This window comes from Canis lupus, chromosome 17 (assembly GCF_048164855.1).
Source record: "Canis lupus baileyi chromosome 17, mCanLup2.hap1, whole genome shotgun sequence".
Classification (NCBI taxonomy): domain Eukaryota; kingdom Metazoa; phylum Chordata; class Mammalia; order Carnivora; family Canidae; genus Canis; species Canis lupus.
This window is the reverse complement of record NC_132854.1, coordinates 22286655-22302336: the sequence shown is the minus strand read 5'-3', so window position 1 is coordinate 22302336 and position 15682 is coordinate 22286655. Positions and strand designations below refer to the sequence as shown.

At 35.1% G+C, this 15682-nt stretch overlaps 1 long non-coding RNA gene across 1 annotated transcript in view; it reads right to left on the bottom strand.

Annotated features, from left to right (window-relative positions):
• Window positions 1-9551: 9551 nt before the first annotated feature.
• Window positions 9552-15682, bottom strand: part of LOC140608325 (uncharacterized) — a 34858-nt gene continuing 28727 nt past the window's right edge. Inside the window, exon 2 of the long non-coding RNA XR_012010341.1 lies at window positions 9552-11895. This is a non-coding gene — a long non-coding RNA (uncharacterized lncRNA). The remainder of the gene's footprint in view (window positions 11896-15682) is intronic.

Sequence of the window (15682 nt, the reverse complement as noted above, 5' to 3'; positions counted from 1 at the left end):
ACAAGGAAAATCTCTTGACCTGCAAAGGATTTTTACTCTTCCTTCAGAAGAAAATGATTCCTGGCCTTTTTAATTAATACTTTAATGTTTTGTGCAAGATAATAGTTCCTTAAAATCAGAGAACAATTCGTAAGCTCCTCCTACTGGGATTCACTTGCATTAAAAAAAAAAAACAAAAACAAAAACAAAAAACTGGCTAATTTTATTTTGTCCAGAGCTCTCTGGAAAGACACAACTGTCTTTGGTTGCGCTGATGTGTCACCTTGACAAAACATTCAAAACTACAAAAAACCCCAAATGACTTTGTGGAAAATACTATATAAAAACATTGGTATTCAGTGATTACCTTCGTAAGACAAACACATTAATCATACCTTCCATGGGAATATACTAGCTTAAATACTGGTCAAAAAACCTATTTATTTGGCATGCTTTCTTTTGATTAAAAGGTATTTCTTTCTTGAGTGTAAAGGGAATATAAGGTCCATAGTTAACATTCATATCTGTATATTCCTTGGGAAATGACAAACAAAAGACAAGGGCAAAAATGAATTAGTGCTAAAAAGAAGGAAGGATGCCATCCTTGAGAAACAGCCAGCTAAGGATACTAGGTATAATGTATACCGAACTGGATATGTGAGAAAAGACAAATGGGGCATCTTAAAATTCTGACTCTCATTAAATAGCAGAGTGGGTGTGTGGAAAAGATCTTATCAAGGTCTCATTAATATTGCCAAACTTTGACAGAGGGTAGACAGAGTGCAAGCAAATAGCACAAGAATATATTCTGTCTAATAAGATGGGTCCTTCCTTCCTGAGAGAGTGGTGACAATAAGCAATGCTATCAGGATTCCTCATGAGTAAGTTAGCAACAGCAACAACTAGCAAGACTTACAGAAACATATTACAAATTATAAAAGGGAATAATACTGAATTGGCAGAGGAAATAAATTTATTTTAGATTAAATTACTAAGAGAAACTGTAATCAATTTCCCAAAATATTCCCAGAGGAAGAAACCAGGACAAGTAATAATGAAGAAAGAAAAATTTAGTGACAGTAAAGATAATGTGAAGATGGTCTCTGAAATAAAAGAATTAAAAGTAGATTGCTCATTGAAAGCTGATTTGCTAAAGATGATTTGACCTAACGTGGTTTTTAAGTAAACATTTAACATAATGTGTAACTGTGAAATAACAGAGATAGTCCCATAGGAGTCAGCAATAAGATGTTATATTTACCCTGATCTCAATTTTTAATATGTATATATATATGTAAAAAAAAAACCTGGCCAATGAAATGGCATGAGAATAGACACGAGGATACTTTTTAAATAAAACAGAAATCATTATTATTGTCTGCCTGTGAAATTATTGTCTTCCTTGAAAACACAAGAGGTTGTGATGCCTGGGTGGCTCAGCTGTTGAGCGTCTGTCTGCCTTTGGCTCAGGGTGTGATCCTGGAGTTCCAGGATTGAGTCCCACCTTAGGCTCTGCGTGGAGCCTCCTTCTGCCTCTGCCTGTGTCTCTGCTTCTCTCTCTGTGAGTCTCTCAGAAATAAATAAAACCTTTACAAAAAAAAAAGAAGAAGAAGAAGAAAAGAAAAAAGAAAGAAAACAAGAGGTTAACAACTCTCACAGAAGTTCTATAAGATGTATGATAATGAATGCATATATGAATAGAGACATATGCATGCATACAAATATATGGCTAGTATTTACATAGTTGAAATATATGTTCTCAAAAAACCAAATATGAATAAATATATTTGAAAAACTTAATAATGGGTTTATTTTCTAAATGCACAGGATCTGTACAGAAAAACAAAAAATAATGTGACATGGAAGAAGAGGTTTATATATGCTATGGCATAGTAAACACTGATATACTGAAATACTAAAACTAGTTTGCAGATAATTTTTTTTAAGATTTTATTTATTCATTCATGAGACACAAAGAGAGAGGCAGAGACACGGGCAGAGGGAGAAGCAGGCTCCATGCAGGGAGCCCCATGTAAGACTCGATTCCAGACCCTGGGATCACGACCTGAACCAAAGGCAGACACTCAACTGCTGAGCCACCCAGGCGTCCCTAAAATTTTTTTTCAAAACTAATTCATAAAGGAAATGGATTAATTATGAAAAAGTTAGCATTTTAATTAATTGTGAAAGCCAATATATATGATTGCCTATTTAGAAAGATATTTTTTTTGTATTTCTTTAAACACAATATTTTTCCATATTATTTTATGTGTATTGAGTACAATGAAAACGTAAAATTGACAAAAGGCTAAAAAAAGCTATTAGTGATCATCTCTTTAACTGGGAAGCCTTTTGAAAAAACAAGTGTGGAAATAATTTATTATGCTAAATTTACATACTTTGCATATTAATGAGTTTGAACATTTCAACTAATTATTACTTTTTTCTTCTTTCATGAATTATCTTTCCATGCACTTTGCTTATTTTTCTATTTAGAACATCCTCTTTTCTAATTGATTCATAAGATCTTTTTAGTGCAAACATTGAGTTTAATTTTTAATACTTTTTAAAAAATGATATTTGTATTATATTATGTCTCCATTTTCCCTTTTTTGTTTCCCACATTACTTTTATGGTTAGAATCTCCCCTAATTCTTAGTGCTAGAAATTATTGTGTGGTTGAGAAAATCCCTTTCAGTGGGCCAGGTGTAGCATCATTGATCAGGAAACACATGGCAATAGAAATAGTAGCAGGGGTGAGGTGCTCTTTTCTTTTTTTTTTCTTTTTCCTTTTTTTCCCCCCTACTGGGCAGTGCACAGTATTCATGTTCTAGCAGAGCTGAATGTCACTTTTGACTAGAAAGAAGGCTGTAAGGGATTGGAAATGCATGGATAGGAAGAAGGGGGTCTCTGATGGCTCAGAGACTGGGATACAGCAGCAATAGGTGGCAAAGCTTTACTGAACCCCAAACCTTCCAGCTCAGTCTTTGTGATGGTAGACATGGGTAGAAGATATCTGATATGATATGATTCTTGGTACGACTGTTGCCATCGCAGTTGAATAATATGATAAGTAGCAGTAGGATCTGCCATCAGTATTCATGATTAGGGAAACACCAACCTCTTTTTTGCATGTTTGCTAGGTGGGATTCCAAACTTCAGAGAAGTCTGTGTTTCAATGATATATGCATTGGGTGATAGCCAGTTTCCTCTGAGCTTTGCAGAGTCCCAACTCCAATTTTCTAGGATGTAAGTCTGCATGGGGTCTGTTTAACACAAGTAAAACTTGATATCATAATCCACTTCCAAGAACAGGAGTGGGAGCCTCTAAGTATTGCAGTTCATTGACAATTCTTACCATTTTAAATTATATATTTTGTGAGACTTTGCACTGACAACATGATAGAGGAAGTTTAATGTACTTGCTTCATAAGCTGTAAACTTGGTTAATCTGAACTGTGTTGCAAAAAAGTACTTTCCCTTTATGTTTCAGTTTGGATGGGCCACAATAAAGAATCTCATATAAGATTAAGATGGCAGAAGTGAGGTAACATCCATATTGATTTTGATACTCACTGGTCATGACATGATCATCAGGAGTTGGCTTATGTACATACCAACTGTTCATCAATCATAGACTAAGAGCTATACCTAAGGATCAATTTTCCTTGTATCTCCGGCCTATACTTTGTTTGAGCTAAGTGTATTGCACCACTAGACTAAGCCCTCAACATCCATTGGAATAATGTGCCATTCAAATACTACCACCACCATCACAACCCCCAACTCCTGGGTTACTTGTAGATACCCTTCTGAGAACAAAGAGAACATTGCGTGGGATGGCTGTACTCAACTGGCTGGCAAGTCAGTTTGCCAGGGAGTGGTGAATGTTAGGCTGATACAATTTGACTATGATTCAGCTACTTTGGAGCTATATTGATCCTTCACTCTGGGGAAATGAAGCTATGGCATAGTAAACACATTTTTGTCTTATTTGAAAACTGAAAAAAATTATTTCAAGAGTGAATGCTATCTAGATATCTCAATACTAAATAGGTGTTCTGATATTTACACTGTACAATGGCATCTGCCGTTGGACAGCCAATGCTTCAGATTCATTATGTGTATATTTAGATTCTGAGATTCAAAGGGATAGTTAGCCAGCAATAATTCAAAGACTGGCTATCTGACTGGCTACTTTACTCTCTCAATTTCATAGGAGAGGGATATAATTGTTAGGGTCTTCCTCACATACTGACTCAATATTCTGTATCCTTCCCCATTATCCTCACTAGCACATGTGTGCAAGCCTGCAATGATTGTGAAGTGAGCTCCACATGCATATGTGTGTAATTCTGATTCAACATAATATGTTGCCCCTTCCTAAGCAATTTACTCCAAGGTTATTAATAACAATGACCAAACTCTATTCAAAGTGAACTTAATCCTTCCATCTCCTATTCCTAGAAGTTTTGCTGGGATAGTACTCAACAGTCAGTGACTGGCAATCTATATGGCTGGCCATGTTGCCCCAAGTATACTTTCAATACTTCCAAAATGAATTATTGGTGGGGGAATTGGGTAGGGTGTACTAGCCCCTACCCTGGCTCTGGTATGAATCTGTTTTGTGACCAAATGATTCATCATTTAATTTTTCCTTAAAAATAATGACAAATGTCACAAAATGTCTATTAAAGGACTTGAAACAAATGATTCCCTGTGTTCTCCCCATTGCTGTGTAAATATTTAAATGTATGAAACTTATTTTTTAAATCTTATTTTTAGGAAAATGCGTTAATTATTTTTCCTTAAATTGAGTTTAAAATTAATATTTTGGTTGATATACAGTCCTTTCTGGTTTCATTGAAGGGATAAAAGTCATTTCAAAATGCTCAAGTTATAGTGTGATTCTCATCATCCACAGTAAAAAAATATGAGAAAAAAGGTGTGCACACTTTGTAAATAAAAGTAGAGTATATAAGTGTTTCCCAGCTAATCTTTTAGAGTTTTACTCAAACATTTACTGAAAAGCTTAGCCATTAGAATGCAATAATGAGAGAGTCTCACTGATACAAAGGATGTAATTTTTACTCCGTTACTCTTCCTTTTCCACCATCTCTTCCATGCTTGAAAATCATACTGAAGGGGTTTGGGATATTGGGACAGCCTGCCACCAGAATGTGCCATTTTGGCATGTGGAGCTGAAGGCTCAAGAGAAACTTTTATCCTCCTTTAACCACAGAGAAGAATCTAAATTGGGGGTATTTCTCAGAATAAGGATTATTAATAGAAATTGATTTTATCTGAGTGGCACATCTGTGTGGTAGTACAAACATCTATTTACCAAATATCTGCTTTTCTTATTGCCCTATGAAGTGTATTCCTTTTCTCTGAGGTCCCAGATCTCCACCTCCTACTTCTTAGTTCAGAATGGCATATATACTTCATTGTAGAATCCATGTCTATGTGGATTCCCCATATGTACACCTTAAATTTTATTTTCTCCTGTTTATCTGTCTCATGTCTATTTGATTCTTAATCCAGCCAGAAGAATCTTTGAGAGGACAGAAATTCTTGCTCTTGACAATTCTCATTGTATTTGGTTTGATTCATCACTAATACCACTTTATACCAATTTCTTCTCAAAACCCCGTTATTAAATTAACAGTAATTTTTGTCCATTAGAGGAAGGCATTTCTAAAAGGAAAAGAAAACAATTTCCTTCGATAAAGAATCTTATGAGAGACAACATTTGAGATCTTGTGTCAACCCAACTCTGTAAACTTGTCAAACAGTTAAAATTATTTTTAGGTGCTGTAGGGGAGGAAAAATAATTTTCCCTCTACTGTTCTAGATACTTGGCTGAGACCTCCTATAATAAAAGACAGATTAATAAGATAAAAAGCAAAGAGAAGTTTCTCAACATGCATGCCTCCTGTATATATAGGAAGCACCCAGGAAAACTAAGCAACTCCCCAAATTGGCCTAACCCACCACCTTAAACACCATATCCAGATAAATACAAAAGATATTGGTTAGAGGGGAGAGCCAAGTTTTTGGCAAAGTGCAATAAGCAAGGGTAAGGTTGTTATGCACACCTAAGTCATTGCCTTATCCATTGGTAAGAGTTTCTAGAGATATAGGCATCCTCCTTTTACTAGTTCAGAGAGAATAATGCCCTTAAAAATGGAGAATTCTGGGATCCCTGGGTGGCGCAGTGGTTTGGCGCCTGCCTTTGGCCCAGGGTGCGATCCTGGAGACCCGGGATCAAGTCCCACGTTGGGCTCCCGGTGCATGGAGCCTGCTTCTCCCTCTGCCTGTGTCTCTGCCTCTCTCTCTCTGTGACTATCATTAATAAAATTTTTAAAAAAATGGAGAATTCCCCTACAAATGTCAGTATCTCTTACAAGGGGGGACTTCTATTTGGTGTTCAGTTGTGTTTGCTATTTCTCAAAAATAACTAGCACAAGATAATCCTGATGCCAAATAAATATATTTTGAAGTAGCAAATTCTGCTCATGTTCAGTACAATATGCTAAAATTCATGTAAACAGATATGCAATTTTATGTTGTATATAGAAAATCAAGTAGGAAATGATTTAAATTGATCAGTGACATAATTAAATGGATATTTCACAGAGTTTTGGATCCATTCTATGTTTTAAAACATAAGAAAATTATTTCTATTTTGAATCAATAACAATTAATATGTATGATCCTAGATTGGAGAAAAATCACTGAAAGGTTATTTTTTGGTTTCCCAGTTAAAATAAGGACTATCAATAATGTTAACTGAATTCATACACAATAAATCAAAGAAAAAGTGTCAAAAAACCCCACAAAAGACCAATCCACATATTTACACTGACTTTGACAAAGATTATTTGTAATAAAAAATCTATTACTTTTGATAAAAGAGTTAATTATAAAGACAACAGAAGCTAAATGTTTTGGGATACAAATAGCTAAGTTCCCAGGAAAGTAAAATGAGAAAAGCTTTTTTTTTTTTTAATGGAAGAAATTCGGGTTTGCTATTAAGAGACCATTATTACAAGTTAGACATCTAAGCAGAGAATTGTTTTTAAACCTTAACATGTACAATTTGTATGTAAATACATTTGAAGTTTTAATAGCACATAGATCTTAAAAGTATTCACGAGTGAAATATAGTTTCCTTTGTGGCTATATTTCTCCCTCAATATATCTAACTTTATGAGTTTTATGAGACAGAGCTTTGCATACTGTGTGTGTTACCAAATGAGAATAGAGTAGGCCAAAAAAAAAAGGAGGGGGGAGAATAGACATATATGGCAATAGTTTCAGAAAGAACACTTTAAAAAAATCTATTTTCCTACTTTCAAAAGAAACAAGTTAACATTAATATCAACTTATGAAGGAGCAGGAATATTTTGTTTCACAAGTTTTTGAATTCCTTTTTCTAGAGCCTAGCACCTGGGTTTATGGTTCATGGACCAGAAGTATGGGCCTGCCCTGAGGACATGTGAGAATTGCAGAAACTAAAGGCACACTCCAGACTTATGGAATCAGCATCTACAAGTGATATACGTATATATTAAGATTCAGAAGCATTTTTCTAGAGAATTTCTAGCATACTTAAATCTCTATTTCTTGTTCCATCATTTTAGTCAGGATCTCATCTCTACTGTATTCAAGGATGAGGAGATATTTCATAAAAATCTCTCCTCTAACTGGCCAACTTTTCTACTGTTTGTTTCTTGGCCAAGGTCAAAAATAATTTGATGGGTAGTCTTCTATAATTAATCCATGGGTTAATTGAACAGCCTAAAAGGGAAAAAAAAATCACATCATTATGCTCCTAAAGGATACAGAATAGATCCTGACTATAAACCAGAGCAGAGTGGAGTACTTCTGGAAATTTTACTTGCATAAGCCATTAAAATTCCTTTTTAGGTTTAAGCCAGTTTGATTCTTGCTTTCTGTGAATTAAAACTAAGGAGATCATAGAATTTATCATTCAAACTGTAGATTTTTTGAGAGTGAAAAGTTTAGAGCATTGACTTTCTTAGGCACTTGGGACAAGAAATATAAACCTGGACAGTCTGAAACATATGATCATCTTTCATTTAATTGAAAGTCTTAACTAATAAATACTCATTCATACTAAATAATTCCAATCATAAATAAGCTGAATGGGTTTCTAATTCTTCTTTTAGAGGTAAGTAAAAACTATGGTCCTTCTGAGATCTATTTACTATAAGCATCCATGTAACTATAGTATATAGGACTGAAGTATTTATTTCAAGAATTGAAAATAATGAATTACAGAAGTGAAAATATTCCTATATAATGTCATATTACATATGTGTACATATGTGCTATTCCAAATGGAGAAAAAAAATAAACTATTTCTATTTATTCCTCCAAAATGTATAACGTGATTTTTTAAGTGAATTAAATTTGAGTTGAAACTATAATTTGAATTAAGACTATACAGGCTTATATTTAAAAGAAAGAAAAATCATTTTAATTTATACAGTGATAGATTCAAAGATTACTAACTTGAAAAATATTTCTTTTTTTAAATTCAGAATCTTAGAGAATGGGATCTTTTGACTTAAGTTGAAGATTTTTCATCAGGTAATTCTAAAGGGAGTCCCTTTTCTGCTAATTTCAATGTACTCTTTGCCTATAATATTTCTATTAAATAAGACTATATAAAGACTATATCTTTAATATGCTTTCTGAAAGTAGTAATTTTTAATTTTGGCTCTACATTAACATTACTTATGGATATTTATATACAAAGCCAGGGCCTTACTCCCATGACTGCGCTCATTGGCTTTGATGAACTCCTGTCATGTGAACATTCCATATGTGAATCTAATGCTCAGCCAGAGTTTAGAACCAATCTGTTAAAATATGAAATGCAAGTTTTTCCATTCAAATGGATGTAACAAAAGCCATAACCCTTATCTCTTCTAATCTCTCTCAAAATGCCCATGAAAAACAGAAATAAATATAAAGTTATGGTAACATCAACAATGAACAAATGTATAAAAATAAGTAATTTACAGATTCTGGAAGTAATTTTCTCCAATTAAAAAATCAGTGGAGCCAGAAATGAAAATGCTTATACTTGATCTAAGAAACAAAACTCAAGTTCATAGACACGGAGAACAGATTGGTGGTTTCCGGAGGTGGAGTGGGGGTGGGCAAAATGGGTGAAGGTGGTTAAAAGGTACAAACTTCCAGTTGCAAAATAAAGTCATGGGGATGTAATGTAATTGTAATGTATATTGTGGTATTAATAATACCGTATTGCATATTTGGAAGTTGCTAAGAGAATAGATAGTCTTCATCAGAAGAAAAAAGATTTTTTTTGTATAATTATTTATATTGACAAATATTAGCTAGACTTATTGTGATATCATTTTGCATATACACACAAATCATTATTTCATACACTTGAAACTAATATATTGTTATATGTCAATTATAAAATAAAGTAAGCTTATTAAAAAGTAATTCATATATATACCACCAGGCCACAGTTTTTTCATTGGTAAATAAATTGGAGTTGGATTTCCTCCTTTTATTTTTATTTTTTTATTTATTATTTATTATTTTTTATTTTTTTATTGAAGTTCAATTTGCCAACATATAGCATAACACCCAGTGCTCATCCCATCAAGTGCCCCCCTCAGTGCCTTCACCCAGTCGCCGCCACTCCCCGCCCAACTCCCTTTCCACCACCCCTTGTTCGTTTCCCAAATATAGGAGTATCTCATGTTTTGTCACCCTCACTGATATTTCCCACTCATTTTCTCTCCTTTCCCCTTTATTCCCTTTCACTATTTTTTATATTCCCCAAATGAATGAGACCATATACTGTTTGTCCTTCTCCGATTGGCTTATTTCACTCAGCATAATACCCTCCAGTTCCATCCACGTCGAAGCAAATGGTGGGTATATGTCGTTTACAATGTCTGAGTAATATTCCATTGCATACATGAACCACATCTTCGTTATCCATTCATCTTTCAATGGACACCGAGGCTCCTTCCACAGTTCGGCTATTGTGGACATTGCTGCTAGAAACATCGGGGTGCAGGTGTCCCGGCATTTCACTGCATCTGTATCTTTGGGGTAAATCCCCAGCAGTGCAATTGCTGGGTCGTAGTGCAGATCTAATTTAACTCTTTGAGGAACCTCTACACAGTTTTCCAGAGTGGCTGCACCAGTTCACATTCCCACCAACAGTGCAAGAGGGTTCCCCTTTCTCCACATCCTCTGCAACATTTGTTTCCTGTCTTGTTAATGTTCCCCATTCTCACTGGTGTGAGGTGGTATCTCATTGAGGTTTTGATTTGTATTTCCCTGATGGCAAGTGATGCGGAGCATTTTCTCATGTGCTTATTGGCCATGTCTATGTCTTCTTTGGTGAAATTTCTGTTCATGTCTTTTGCCCATTTCATGATTGGATTGTTTGTTTCTTTGCTGTTGAGTTTCATAAGTTCTTTATAGATCTTGGATACTAGGCCTTTTTCTGATAGGTCATTTGCAAATATCGTCTCTCATTCTGTAGGTTTCGTTCTGTTTCTTTTGCTGTGCAAAAGCTTCTTATCTTGATGAAGTCCCATTAATTCATTTTTACTTTTGTTTCTCTTGCCTTCATGGATGTATCTTGCAAGAAGTTGCTGTGGCCAAGTTCAAAAAGGGTGTTGCCTGTGTTCTCCTCTAGGACTTTGATGGAATCTTGTCTCACATTTAGATCTTTCATCCATTTTGAGTTTATCTTTGTGTATGGTGTAAGAAAATGATCCAGTTTCATTCTTCTGCAGGTGGCTGTCCAATATTCCCAGCACCATTTATTGAAGAGACTGTCTTTCTTCCAATGGATAGTCTTTCCTGCTTTATCGAATATTAGTTGACCATAAAGTTGAGGGTCCACTCTGGATTCTCTATTCTGTTCCATTGATCTATGTGTCTGTTTTTTTGTGCCAGTACCACACTGTCTTGATGACCACAGCTTTGTAGTACAACCTGAAATCTGGCATTGTGATGCCCCCAGCTATGTTTTTTTCCAATATTCCCCTGTCTATTCGGGGTCTTTTCTGATTCCACACATATCTTAAGATGATTTGTTCCAACTCTCTGAAGATAGTCTATGGTATTTTGATAGGGATTGCATTAAATGTGTAAATTGCGCTGGGTAGCATTGATATTTTCACAATATTAATTCTTCCAATCCATGAGCATAAAATATTTTTCTGTCTCTTTGTGTCTTCCTCAATTTCTTTCAGAAGTGTTCTGTAGTTTTTAGGGTATAGATCCTTTACCTCTTTGGTTAGGTTTATTCCTAGGTATCTTATGCTTTTGGGTGCAATTGTAAGTAGGATTGGCTACTTAATTTATCTTTCTTCAATTTCATTGTTAGTACATAGAAATGCCACTGACTTCTGGGCATTGATTTTGTATCCTGCCACACTGCCAAATTGCTGTATGAGTTCTAGGAATTTTGGGGTGGAGTCTTTTGGGTTTTCTGCGTACAGTACCATGTCATCTGCGAAGAGGGAGAGTTTGACTTCTCTTATGCCAATTTGAATGCCTTTTATTTTTTTGTTGTTGTCGGATTGCTGAGCCTAGAACTTCCAGTAATATGTTGAATAGCAGTGGTGAGAGGGGACATCCCTGTCTTGTTCCTGATATTCGGGGAAAGGCTCCCAGTACTTCCCCATTGAGAATGATATTTGCTGTGGGCTTTTCGTAGGTGGCTTTTAAGATGCTGAGGAATGTCCCCTCTATCCCTACACTCTGAAGAGTTTTGAACAGGAACGGATGCTATATTTTGTCAAATGCTTTCTCTGCATCTATTGAGAGGATCATATGATTCTTGTTTTTCTCTTGCTGATATGATCAATCACATTGATCAGCCTTATTAAAAAGAAGAGAGAAAAGACTCAAATTAATAAAATCATGAATGAGAAAGGAGAGATTACTACCAATACCAAGGAAATGCAAACGGTCTTAAAAACTTATTATGAGCAGCTATACGCCAATAAATTAGGCAATCTAGAAGAAAGGGACACATTTCTGGAAAACCACAAATTACCAAACAGGAACAGGAAGAAATAGAAAACCTGAACAGGCCAGTAAACAGGGAAGAAATTGAAACAGTCATCAAAAACCTACCAAGACACATAAGTCCAGGGTCAGATGGCTACCCAGGGGAATTTATCAAACGTTTAAAGAAGAAACCATACCTATTCTACTAAAGCTGTTCAGAGAGGTAGAAAGAGATGGAGTACTTCCAAACTCATTCTCTGAGGCCAGCATCACCTTAATTCCAAAACCAGACAAAGACTCCACCAAATAGGAGAATTATAGACCAATATCCCTGATGAACATGTTTGCAAAAATTCTCAACAAGATACTAGCCAATAGGATCCAACAATACATTAAGAAGATTATTCACCATGACCAAGTGGGATTTATCCCCGGGATGCAAGGCTGGTTCAATACTCGTATTTATTTATTTTTTTTAAGGATTTTATTTATTTATTCATGAGAGACAGAGAGAGAGAGAGAGAGAGAGAGAGGCAGAGACACAGGCAGAGGGAGAAGCAGGTTCCAGGCAGCAATCCCGATGTGGGTCTCGATTCCAGGTCTCCAGGATCTCGCCCTGGACAGATGTCAGTGCCAAACCACTGAGCCACCTGGGCTGCCCTGGATTTCCTCATTTTAGATTTACTTCTTCTTCTTTCCCTACTTTTGTATATTCTTTATTTTCAAACTCATTAATAACATACTGTCAAAAGCAAAAGAAATATACAGCATGAATTTTTCAATATTTAACACTTTTTATGTCTTTCTGAAAAATCTTACCCATTACTATATTTGAACGAAAGCCGTATATGCTGACATCTCCAAATTATTGACCTGAATTCTAGCCTAAAATCCAGACACGCCATGTCTTTTTAACTATTTAATTTATAGGTATTTATATGTTTCATAAGTACTTCAAATTAAGATGTCATAAATTAAAGTCAATATTTTTTTAACACAACCCTTCTTTCTTCTAAATTGCCTTTCTGGTCAATTAATTGGGTTTTATTCATTTATTAAGCTGGCCAATCATTAATTTAAAATATATAAAATATTAAGCATTTCTGAGTATCAAGTGCTGTTAGAATCCAAAAAATATGGCATAATAAAATAGATACTTTCACCACCTTCATGAAATATATATTGTACTGAGTAGAAAGACATTAAACTATTCACACAAGTAAATGTAAAATTGCAATGCTGTTTACTGCCATGAAGTACAGGTACTTGAATTTATGTTCATATATAATAAAGGAGACTTGACCTAGTCCGGAGCAGTTAAAGAGAAGCTTCTCTGATAAATTATTTTCACAAGGCAGAGTGTATCTTGGTGGGAAGAAGAATAGTGCAGACAAAGGAAACCACAGGCAAATATACTGTAGTAGATAAAAGATGATAATAATTTAAAAATATTCCATGGTAGGCAGAGTTTAAATATGGTCCTGTATTAAGTTGCTAGGACTGCTATAAGAAAGTTCCACAGCCTAGGTTGCCTAAACAGCAGAAATTAATCTTCTCACAGTTACAGACATTAGAAGTCTGAAATCAAGGTGTTGGCAGGGTGAATTCCTTCTGAGGGCTATCAGAGGCAGCCTTGTTCCAGGCTTCTTTCCTTGACTTCTAGGAGGCCATCTTCCTGTACACATGACGTTCTCCTTGTACTCATGTCTTTGTCCAAATGTTCCCTTTTCAAAAGGACACCGGTCATACTGGATTTGGGGACTACCCTGCTTTAGTATGACCTCATGTTAACCAATTTAATTTTCAATGACTCTGTTTTCACATAAAGTCACATTCTGAAGTACAGAGGATTAGAATTTCAGTATATGAATTTGGGGGTACACAATTCAGCTCAATCCATAAGGGTCCCCAAGATCCCCACTCCTAAAGTATACCTGCCTTCTCTCAATTATTCAGTGAAGCACTAACATAATTCCTGCTGTGAGGGGTTTTTCAGATGCAAATAAGATCTAAATCAGTTGAATTTAAAGAAAAAGAAAAAAAAAAAAAAAAGAAAGAATATTGCCTTGGATGAGCCTAACCCAATCAGGTGAGCCATGAATAGGGCTGAATTGTTGGCCAGAGATATTCCTATGATATAGATTTCTCTATGATGTTGTCTTTGTAGTGCTACAAATTATTCTTACAAACTTTCTTGTATTTTTCACATTCCTCTGCAGCCTACCACTTACTACAGGCTAACATTTATTTGGTCATCTACAAGCCCACCATGATCCTTACAGAAATAATTAACACAACCCTTTCATTTTTTTTTTTCTTGCCACAAGTTCATTGAACCAGAAGAGATTCTCAAGTGTACCTTGAAATGTTATGGCTATAAATCTCTAAACATACCTTTGTCTCTTCCTAGAATGTACTTTCTTACTTTAGCCACTAAGAAGATTGCCAATCAATCTTTTAGAATTTAATTGGTAACATTTTCTGGGACATCTCTATTGCTTTCTCTCACAGCCAAAAATAACTCTCTTCTTGTATATGTTCTAATTACACAAAGGGGCCCCACTCTTCTAATCCTCAACTCATGATATTACTAAGTGTTGCCAGTAATTAATTCTTTATTACATATCTGTGTTCCCAACCTGACTATTGTCTCTTTCAAATCAGGATATTTGTATTATTTAAACGTGTATGTTACCCTGGTCTTGTATTAGTAAATAAGCAATATGGATAAACTGAAAGTAAGCATTTCAAAAACAAATCTCCGGCAGCCCAGGTGGGTCAACGGTTTGGCACAGCTTTCCACCCAGGGTGTGATCCTGGAGACCTGGGATCAAGTCCCACATCGGCTCATCAGGCTCATGGAACCTGCTTCTCCCTCTGCCTGTGTCTCTGCCTCTCTCTCTCTCTCCCTGTCTCTCATGAAAAAATAAATAAAATCTTAAAAAAAAAATCTCATTATTATTGCAATTTCAGAATTAAAAGTGCAACCTGGGCATTTTTCTTAAGATAAATGAGACATGTTTGATGATTGATTTCACACAAACCCCACCAATCTGTTCTATTGTGAAAGGAGACAGAAAAATTCTCTCACTCATCAGAAAATAAAACAAAGCAAAATTTGGCCTAGAAAACAACATGTTCATTAGTTTGTTGTAATTCCTTCCAAATCTTTTCTGTATTTTTTGCATAACCACTCTCCATATGCCTCTGATCTTCTTTGGCACAGCTCCAGCTTTCATATTCTTTTTTTACATAAAAAATATATATGAAATACACTCTTCCTCAAAACTTGTCTATTGCTTACTCTTTTAAAAATACTTTTGGAAAAAATACTTGTGGACTACCATATTCAGTATATTGCACAAACTGAATTAACCATGACTATCATAATAATCATAATTGACTTATGATCATTATTTCCACATTGGCCCCAGTATTCCCCATCTTTGTGACATACCAGGTACTCCACTTAGTACAAAAAAGTCTAAAACTTTAAGATATTTTCTAATTTTCATTAAATTGTTAAAAAGCATTTAAGCAAAAGATTGTGCAGTTTATTTTATAACCTAACATGTGGAGATTTTTTATATTAGCTTTGTTTAAGATAATTGTACATAGTTTTGCATTCTGGTTTTCAGTCTATTATATTTAGGTT